Source organism: Patella vulgata, chromosome 7, assembly GCF_932274485.2.
Source record: "Patella vulgata chromosome 7, xgPatVulg1.2, whole genome shotgun sequence".
NCBI lineage: Eukaryota > Metazoa > Mollusca > Gastropoda > Patellidae > Patella > Patella vulgata.
The window spans coordinates 67,977,443-67,988,598 of record NC_065885.2 but is presented as its reverse complement, the minus strand read 5'-3'; the positions used below and the strand labels follow the sequence as shown (position 1 = coordinate 67,988,598).

Sequence of the window (11,156 nt, the reverse complement as noted above, 5' to 3'; positions counted from 1 at the left end):
ACTTATTATATAGATTGTCAAATAATAAAAAAGAACACGGAATGGTTACCGTATTTATAACCTATATCCTAATGTCAATTTTTATACCGTTTCATTAGAGCGTTAACCGAATTTTCTATCTCGTCGTCTTATTACTCACAACAAACAATTGAGTCAAGGATTTTAAACGGAACGGAAATTATAAGTTGATAAATATAAAATTTCTGTGTGATATATCTATATCATGAACATAAGAGTGGAAATACCCATGACCTTGACACCGGTTTATTTCTCAGACAACACGTACACAGGATACAATTATGAGTGGTTTAATTGTCGGGAGTGAGACATAAATTGCCCGAATGTTGTTTCAATATATAACTCCCATGTTTCTAAATATATGTATTTAAAGTTCAACTAAATTTACTCCAAATCTCCATAGGCGTACGAGGCTGGGGGGGGGGGGGAGGGCACCTGCCCCCCCCCCCCAAATATTTTCATGAAAAAAAAAAAAAATCTGAAAAGAGCTCAGAATTGTGAGATCGGTCATTAGCCGAGGAGTTTTTGAAAATGGGGTGGGGGTAGGGGTATGGCCTTGTCCGGGAAGGCTATGGTCTTGTCGGGAATGAATGCTCAGTTTGTCGGGAAGCTTCCCCAGCGGGCACACAACGTTGTGACAACATTGTTCAAGGGTTGTATCACAACGTCTGAAAAAGGTCAGCTGTAGGTTGTTTTGCAACAAACTCTTACGTTGTGACAACTTTGTACGGACGTCAAAGCAACATTGTCACAACGTTGTGTGGTGGTTGACGAAAAGTTGTGACAACGTTGTACGGACGCCAAAGCAACATTGTCACAATGTTGTGTGGTGGTTGACGAAAAGTTGTGACAACGTTGTACGGACGTCAAAGCAACATTGTCACAACGTTGTGTGGTGGTTGACGAAAAGTTGTGACAACGCTGTACGGACGTTCAAGCAACATTGTCACAACGTTGTGTGGTGGTTGACGAAAAGTTGTCACGACGTCAGAATTTGTTGTTTTTCAACGTTGTGTGGTGGTTGGCGAAAAGTTGTCACGACGTCAGAATTTGTTGTTTTGAGGTTGTATAAAACCCAGTATAAGCCCCATCCGAACTCCCTACAGTTCTACCCCCACTGGACTAACGAAGACGGGAATAGGCGGCCGGGCACGATGGAAGTTAAATTAGGTGTGTGTTCGGGGAAGGGAGGGGGGGTTGCTTAAATGCCCGACAGATTTGGGCCACAGTTTTGACATAGTGAAACGATACGCGAAGTTTCAACACCCTCACTCAATTAGAATCAAAGTTATTGTGTCCCATCACAACCAATCTAATTGCTTCTTTCTGAATACAATCAGTATCAATTAATAGGACAGTACGTAGTTTCAAAACATTCAATTCAAACGATTATATTACAGTCAATATTAATGCTAGAGTCATATAACTTTGCAGTAATGGGTAAAGGTAATAGAATCTGATCATTAAATTTTAAGTAATGGTCATGTAATGAGTAATAGAAGATTTCAAAAGTAATGAGTAATGGAAATGTAATTAATTACATTCCGAAAATCATGTAATGGTCAATTACATTTCAATTACATTTAATGGCGCATTCTTTGAATGGCATTTAGTGATTAGAACATAATCAAATAACGCACTTTTATGGAATAACAATTACTATGGTTTATTTCACTGCAACGTTTCAACAAGATTTCACAAGTCGTTTTCAAGCATATATACACAAATAAATAAAATGAGAAAGATATGAATATATATATATAAACATCAGTGCGAACTATCCAATGGTATGCATGTCTTTAAATCTGATTGATTAAATGCTAAATTAGCACTAATCTTTAAATAGTAATAAAATGTAATTATTTACTTTCAATGTAATGGGTAATGAATGATATTGCTAAAAATGAGAAAGTAATTTTAATGCAATTGGTACTGTAATAATAATAATAATTTATTATTTATAATGCGCCTATTACCAATATAAAACACTCAATGCTCAATGGCGCAGTTAACATTTTGTGGACATCACACATAGAAAATAAAATAAAATTAAATGGATGATAAAAGAACTTAAAATGGCTTATAAAGATTATAATAAAATATGACATGTAATAAACAAATTTAAACTGTACATGTACTTAATTGGTCCCTCTTCTGTCCGGCTCATATTTTAGATGAGCCGAAACTGCTGTTATTATCTCGGCTTCATTGCAGCTCGGCTGACTGATCATTACACTATCTGAAGAATACAAAAAACTGTATATTTACTCTGTCAAATTTTGTAAATTATATAATTCAGTCCAATCAAAAAGGTGGTCCTAAAGCTGTAACAGATAATTCTGCATCCCATGAATTATGGACCAAAGGTGGCTTATTGGGTAAAACGCTGGCTCGCTTGTCTGGAGGTCGCATTTTTTATCCCTACATTTGCCGAGAAAGTTCAGTAGGCCTGACAAGGACAACTGTTAGTCGTTTGGATGGTATGAAAAACCGAGGCCTCGTGTACACATTGACGTGCAAGTAAAAGATCTCTTGGCAGTTGGAATTCGATATAAGAGTAGGCCATAGTGCCGCTGCCCGGGCAAATTTTTCCTTCATTGCACGCGGTATAGCGCATGCCCATCTTCATTAGCCTAGTCTGAGCAGAACAGTAGGACGTTAAACCCCATATGAATTATATTATATATGACCCAATAACACATTCTATATGAGACATCGCTTGTGTTATTACTTTCATATTCTCCATAAATTTGTACGTGTAAGAAAGGCATGGGTGTTAAATTACAAAAAAGATAGGTTGCCAGGCAACGAAACATACGCCCACAGCAGCTAAATCGTCCGGGCAGTCAACAAGAGTTGTCGCATATTTTTACTTTTTTCGGTAATGAAACATTTATAATACACTAAAATCTGATTAAGAGCAACAACTCAGAAAACCATTAGAATTTGTTTGGTTTTTATAAAGTTCTGCCCCATGCTAACGTTTTGTATACAAAACTTTTAATACTGTATCATGGATTTAGCTGTCCAAGTCATAAAGATAGGTTGCCAGGCAACGAAACATACGCCCACAGTAGCTAAATCGTCCAGGCAGTCAACAACAGTTGTCACATATTTTTACTTTTTTCGGTAATGAAACATTTATAATACACTAAAATCTGATTAAGAGCAACAACTCAGAAAACCATTAGAATTTGTTAGGTTTTTATAAAGTTCTGCCCCATGCTAACGTTTTGTATACAAAACTTTTAATACTGTATCATGGATTTAGCTGTTTCAAGTCATAAAAATTCATTGAAAATCAATATACTTGTTCGCCTCAAGATCTTAAACTCTGTGTATCAATCTGAAGTCAATCGGATATTAACTTTGGCCTCTAGAGCGTCCCCAAGATTTTTCAAAGTGATCAAGGGCCATAACTTTGGCAGTAATTATCAGAAATCTTTGAAAATCAATAGGATTCTTCGCCTCGTGACCTCAAACACTGTGTATAAATTTAAAGTCAATGAGATTAACTTTAGCCTTTGGAGCATCCACAAGGTTTTTTGAAGTGATCAAGGGCCATAACTCTGGAAATCAATAGGCTTCTTCGTCTCATGACCTTAAACACTGTGTATAAATTTAAAGTCAATCGGATATTAACTTTAGACTCTAGAGCGTCCACAAGATTTTTCAAAGTGATCAAGGGCCATAACTCTGGCAGTAATTATCGTAAATTGCTGAAAATCAATAGGCTTCTTCGTCTCATGACCTTAAACACTGCGTATAAATTTAAAGTCAATCGGATATTAACTTTGGCCTCTAGAGCGTCCACAAGATTTTTTGAAGTGATCAAGGGCCATAACTCTGGCAGTAATTATCGGAAATTGCTGAAAATCAATAGGCTTCTTCGTCTCATGACCTTAAACACTGCGTATAAATTTAAAGTCAATCGGATATTAACTTTGGCCTCTAGAGCGTCCACAAGATTTTTTGAAGTGATCAAGAGCCATAACTCTGGCAGTAATTATCGGAAATCACTGAAAATCAATAGGCTTCTTCGTCTCATGACCTTAAACACTGTGTATAAATTTAAAATCGTTCGGATATTAACTTTGGCCTCTAGAGCGTCCACAAGATTTTTTGAAGTGATCAAGGGCCATAACTCTGGCAGTAATTATCGGATATCGCTGAAAATCAATAGGCTTCTTCGTCTCATGACCTTAAACACTATGTGTAAATTTAAAGTCGATCGGATATTAGCTTTGGCCTCTAGAGCGTCCACAAGATTTTTCAAAATGATCAAGGGCCATAACTCTGGCAGTAATTATCGTAAATTGCTGGAAATCAATAGGATTCTTCGTCTCATAACCTTAAGCACTGTGTATAAATTTAAAGTCAATAGGATATAATAACTTTGGCCTCTAGAGAGTCCACAAGATTTTTTTGAAGTGATCAAAAGCCATAACTCTGGCAGTAATAATCAGAAATCGCTGAAAATCAATAGGCTTCTTCGTCTCATGACCTTAAACACTGTGTATAAATTTAAAGTCAATCGGATATTAACTTTTGCCTCTAGAGCGTCCACAAGATTTTTTGAAGTGATCAAGGGCCATAACTCTGGAAGTAATTATCGGAAATCGCTGAAAATCAATAGGCTGCTTCGTCTCATGACCTTAAACACTGTGTATAAATTTAAAGTCAATCGGATATTAAGTTTGGCCTCTAGAGCGTCCACAAGATTTTTTGAAGTGATCAAGGACCATAACTCTGGCAGTAATTATCGGAAATCGCTGAAAATCAATAGGCTTCTTCGTCTCATGACCTTAAACACTGTGTATAAATTTAAAGTCAATCGGATATTAACTTTGGCCTCTAGAGCGTCCACAAGATTTTTTGAAGTGATCAAGCAATTGTGGACGCCGGACGAACGGACGGGGGCGAGGACAATATACGACCACATTTCAATGTCGGCGTATAAAAAGATCAACACTCATCGATGAAGTAATAAAAACTCGTGTATGCCCATACCATGTTTGATTATCCGATATTTAAGGATATGTTCGTAAATTGAGTATGATAAAAACAAACCTCGGACAACTTTGTAAATTTCTAAGTCCATTATGGACCGCCTCCCTTTATTTCCCTTTAAATTAAATTGGGCCATTAGGGAATTAGACATCAACCTGTTAAAATAAAAAGACATACTGTTTATGCGTTTGACAATACCACGAATTTTGACTTTCCATTCCTTGACACCTAGAAATGGACATAAATGGGTTGCAACGCATATAATAATGTAATATGTTTGTATATTAACTGATTTACATTCAATCGTTTCTGTTTATACTGTAATGTCTAATCAGTTATGTTCGGCGAAATACGCGAAGAGAGAGAGAGAAATGGGGTTTAACGTCCACTTGACACAAACTTGGTCATTTCGGGACTAACACATGGTTCAATTTTATTTCAATAATTCGCTAGCGCGTAGGGGTCTTTTTAGCAGTGGGAGGAAACCGGAGGACCCGGAGAAAACCCACCAGGTTAGACAGGCGACCAAACTCCTTGTCACGTACAACCGGGGAATCGAAACCCCGCCAGTTGACTCAATGACAGACCGTATGATACAGCGTGCGCGTGCTAACCATTCGGCCATCCAACCCCCCATACGCGTAGAGTCCAAATTGAATGCCAGTCTTTGGCGTCTTCATTCTTCGAGTCTCTCTATTACAAATGAAATTTGAAAGCATTCTTGCACGCGATTCGTGTGGCAATTTCAAAACTTTAACTTTGTGTTAAATATTGGACATTAGAAGCCCATCTTTTCACGGTTACAACATTGATGTTGGGTTTAATTAAACAATGAGTCCCATGGTTGCAATGTCGAAGACTGTGGATGATATTGAGTTAGAGACTTGACTCCTTTAAGACGAAGACGATTGAAAAACGAATGTACGATTATTTTATCAATTTGTTTTCAAAAGAAAGAATACGACTTTAAACTGGTAACCACCAAGGCTCATCAGATGGGTTACCTATAGCTATAACATGAAATAAATGAAACACATCTAGTATATTATTATATTTCAATCACTGTAATATTTACAATCAATGTCAGTTCAATTATGCAGGTGTATGCTCATGGATATTGATGTTGTACATTTAATAATAAAATTACCCTTCACTTGAATTAAATCTAAAACCCACAAGCATGTAATTAAAGAGCTGTGGTGTTAACAGTCGCACTAGCCCGGCATTATATCCACCTGTCCGTAGATCGACAAAGTACAAGATTTAATTTTCAGAGCATATATGTTTTGTTGCGTGTCAACCTTTCTTTTTAATTAAGATCGTAGACTTGGTTGCCTAATAATTAAGATGTATACAGCGACTTGGTTAACCGTTCATCGGTTACTACTCGTGAAGCGGTTAAAAAAATTACAAACCGATATTCGTTTTCATATCATATTTGACATTCAAAACCAGGAATGGTAGCCAAAAACGTTTTCATTCACTAAAGACTATATAAATAGTTCATACAGCACAAAGTTCATATAGCATTTGTCATTTGTAATATATCACGGGAAATTAATGTCTTATTAATTCCCGCTCGAAGTTTTGTACACGTTACATTATTATTAACACTCCCTGCAAAGCTTGGGGTAGTATCAACTTATCTAAACAATTCATGAAATTGGTAACCCTATAAATTTAAAGATAATAGATAATGGGAAAGTCCATTATACAATACTATAAATATTGAAATGGCCCCTTCCAATTCCAGACATAGATTGAAATAGCTCTTTCCAAATCCAGACATAGCAAATGACCAAAAACTAAATGATTAAAATGCAATACAATTATAAAATAAAAACACTAAAGTTTCAGAACTAAAATAAATCATTTAAGAGATAATAAAACATATTTAAAATACTCAATTTACTTTGCAAGGAGGGTTCAATAATGAAATGACAATAGAAGTTCGGCTACGTACGTGGAAATGGCACCAGTAGAAAATAATCTACAATTACCGAAACAATTAATTCTTTTATATCATAATTATTTCTAAATGGACACAAAATATTAATTAATCGTAACATACCTAATTCTAAACTGTTACGCCTTCTAGCAACTTATAAAACTCGATAGTTTATCACAGCTCTAAAAAAGCAGCCATACAGGTTTGGCTGGGATTCCTTTTTGGCGGAAAGATGTTTAAATTTGATTGGGCCAACTGTCAACCTTGGATGTGTTTTAAAATAAAATATGTATAAGATAATTAATCTTGACATTTATTGGGGTTTTTTTATATACCGGTACATTAAATATAGATATTTTGCAATTAAGTTATGAACGTAATTAAGTTTTAAAGGTGTAATAAACGTTTAATAAATGTTTTTTAAAAAAAATTTTTTTTCAAATGGCGTGTATTATTAATTGTTACCTATTCATTGCGGGTCCTTTATAAACGGTTCATAAACGTTTAAAAAAATCATATTTACGGTACTACGTTTTAATGGAAAATTTTGTAAGAAAACATCAATTATGAACGTTATCTAAACATATTATATTAAACATTTTTATCAATATTTATCGAAAACTTCTGAAAAACTTACACTTAAAACATTTAAAAAAACGTTTAATAAATATTTTTTTTTTTTACATAACCTTTTAGAAACAAGAAAAATAACAAAAACAAAAACAAAAAACGTTTTTGAAATATTTTGTGCTTGCTGGGATTCACTTAGAACTGTAATTAATTAAATAATGGCCAGGTTTCACACTTATATATACTGAGCGCCATGGAAAACGCATCACTTAGTTTTTCGTATAACAAAATGATCCTGTAAACATATCTTATTTATTTTGCTTCTTATTGTGAACAATATTCAAATGGGAACACATCAATAACAACACATTTGTACACTTATGGATGTTTAATCTGTAATCAACGGTACAAAGTCAGAGGGGTCAAAACCAAAAGTACGACACAGATGTCAGTAGCGCGTGTGTCCTCCACGGGCTTTTACGCACGCTGTGCAGCGACGTCGCATGGAATTAACCAATGTTTGAAAGAAGGCCTGGGGCAAATTGTTCCATTCTTGGACAAGAGCAGCTTCTAAAGCAGCAATGGTGTGCATCTGTGGTCTCCGATACAGACGGCGTCCAATCTCATCCCAGACATGTTCTATTGGTGCCATGTCCGGAGACATGGCTGGCCAGTTCAAGACATTGATGTTGTTAGCAACCAGGAAGTCCATACTAAAACGGGCGGTATGCGAACGTGCATTATCCTGTTGGAAGTGCTGAAGTTGTGGGTGCGCTCGAAACATCGGAACAACAATTGGTTGCAAGACATCATCACGGTAGGCTACAGCATTAACGCGACCCCTGCAAATGTGTAGGGCGGTCCGGTGATGAAATGTGAAGCCTCCCCACATCATTACACTTCCCCCACCCCATCGATTCGTTTCGAAGACGCAGCAGTCTGCAAGACGTTCCTCAAGACGTCTCCACACACGTTGACGGCCATCAGCGTGATAAAGATGAAAGCGACTCCCATCACTGAAGAGCACACTTTGCCAGTCTACTCTTCTCCGTGTCTGGTGTGTCCTTGAGCCCATATCAAACGCCGCTGACGGTGATGATCCCTGAGGACAGATCCAACATAAGGTCGTCGTCGAGTCCTACTTCTCTTAGACGACGTCTTACGGTGTTGGCACTTACTGGTCCTTGTCTTTCGACGACTGCCGCACATGTTTGAGTCGCTGGGCAGAATCTGTCACGCAGATGAGTGACCCGGATGTAGCGGTCTTGAGCCTGGGTTGTAACGCGTTGTGGACCAGGACGTTGACGGTGACGCGTTGATCCAGTAACTCGAATACGTTCCACCAACCTTACAGTAGTGGACTGATGACAATTGAGGTGTCTGGCAATAATAGCACGCGTAGACATGCCAGCCCTGGACATTCCCATGGCTTCATTCCGTTGATTTTCAGTAAGTCTCAGCATCTCTAGCTCGATTCCTTCACACGTCCAACAACAAATTACGACAAATTGACGTTTCACAGTTCATGTACAACACATTAAGTTGAAAACATGCTTTTAAAGGGCTCACACACAATGCTGCACGCGAATATTGGGTTTTTCATGTGCATCTCATGCAATTTTTTTTTGTGCACACGGGCCGAATTTTTTTGCGTTTGGGAGCATTGTGTGAAACAATAGTTCATAGTATTGCATAATATTATACATACAAAACCAACTAGTAATAAAATATTTGGGAAAAAAAGTGATGCGTTTTCCATGGCGCTCAGTAATATAACGGTATCTACTTAAAATGATCATTTAAATACTTAAAAGAGATTGAATTGATTTCATTATTCTTTTATTATTATTTCTTTTTTTTATACCAGAATAGTATTATTAAATTTACATTAGCACTATTAGATGTCGATCTACGGCTGTTTTTATTAATAATTTGTTTAGTGAAGCCGAATGATAAAAATTGCGTTAAGTCTACGTCGATCGAGATTTTGCCGTGCAGGGTAACAAAACTCCGTCAAATCAAATAGCCCAGTGACGTGTAGAATAGATCAAATGGCTTGCTATGTGTCGCAAATTATTCGTTTAACGGCTATGTATATGAGTAATATGAAAAAACTAATGATGAGAGATTTCATTTAGATTAGATCTACTTGCGCAACACATCAACGCAAATGTCTAGCCTAGACTAGTGCAGATCACGTCGGTTCTAAATTCTACGTCGCTTGGCCTAGACTCGTGTATTCTGAGCGGACTGACACAATCATGCAGCTGGTCCAGCTAGTTTTAATAGTTAAAGCAAGAATTTCATATTTTCTAAGAAAGTCAAAACATAATTATTTCTATATCTTTTGCTCAATAGGCTGTCAACTCAATATTATAGGATCATAGGTATCATTATGACACTTATAAAATCATTCACACCGGAAATAATAACACAACTACCACCTTTGTTGTTCTACTACCCCCCCCCCCAATGGAAAAACTATCTGCAAACATTTGAATTTGAAGTTGAAAATGATATTTTGGCCAATTTCTCAACTGGCAATAGTGAATTATAGGAATAATAGGATTATTCTGTAACAAGGTAGGACTGTTTATAGATACCATCTATTTTAAAGCTTTACTTTAATACATTTTAAAAATATAACTTAAAAATATGAAATTCACTCGGCACAGCTGCAGTCTGAGTGTGTTTTGAAATGAACGTCGCCACTTACATCGCGGTCGTCAACAAAGTCCATGCCTACATTGCCGGTTATCATATTCAACTTAATAATAATAGTCTCTGTTACTACATGATGTATGTATAGGTACGCGTGTTTTACATACATGTAAATATAGTTGGTGTTTTTGTTGTTTTATAGCCATTGATAATGCTGTTGCGTAGGTAGCCTAATGTTTTGTTTGTATTTGTATGCTGTCTCTAATAGCCTAATGGGGTGTTAAGATACAATATAATTTTATCTGATCTTATATTAGCCTTAGAAGAAGCAATTGACGATTTTTATATCCCTTCCACATACCCGGTTGAGAGTTAAAATAATAGAACTTACCTTCGGCACGAACCAAAAAACCAATATGGCGTCCCAGAAGCATCTTTCGCGGCAACAATATAATTTTATCTGATCTTATATTAGCCTTAGAAGAAGCAATTGACGATTTTTATATCCCTTCCACATACCCGGTTGAGAGTTAAAATAATAGAACTTACCTTCGGCACGAACCAAAAAACCAATATGGCGTCCCAGAAGCATCTTTCGCGGCAACATTTAGAGTCACGTTATCAGTTTCCGCGGGAAAAAAAACCACTAGTGTTACCAGATAATTTACTGAAGAATTAACCGGAATATTTGTCAGCTTCTAGTTGTTTTACAATAAGCCTTAAATAAAATGTATTATAGTTTGTATTGTGTTATTAAATCTCGATCTACATGTACGTCGTTAACCAATACAACTGTACCCAAGATCATACGTCAATTTCTATAGATAAGCGCATTGCAATTCCTGTTTTATGCACTGAATTTGTGTAGCAAACGCTGCACACTACACAATATGCATTAATCACCATTTTCTGTGCTTTGTGTTATTATTTCAATTGAAAAACACCGGAT

The 11,156-nt window shown here is 36.5% G+C and overlaps 1 long non-coding RNA gene across 1 annotated transcript; it reads right to left on the bottom strand.

The window, feature by feature from the left end:
• Nucleotides 1-1,792: 1,792 nt before the first annotated feature.
• LOC126828607 (uncharacterized) lies at nucleotides 1,793-10,655 on the bottom strand. Its single transcript, XR_008788675.1, has 3 exons — nucleotides 10,599-10,655; nucleotides 5,089-5,183; nucleotides 1,793-2,257 (listed from the first exon to the last, which is right to left on the bottom strand). It is a non-coding gene; the product is annotated as an uncharacterized LOC126828607 (long non-coding RNA).
• Between the last annotated feature and the right edge of the window lie 501 nt (nucleotides 10,656-11,156).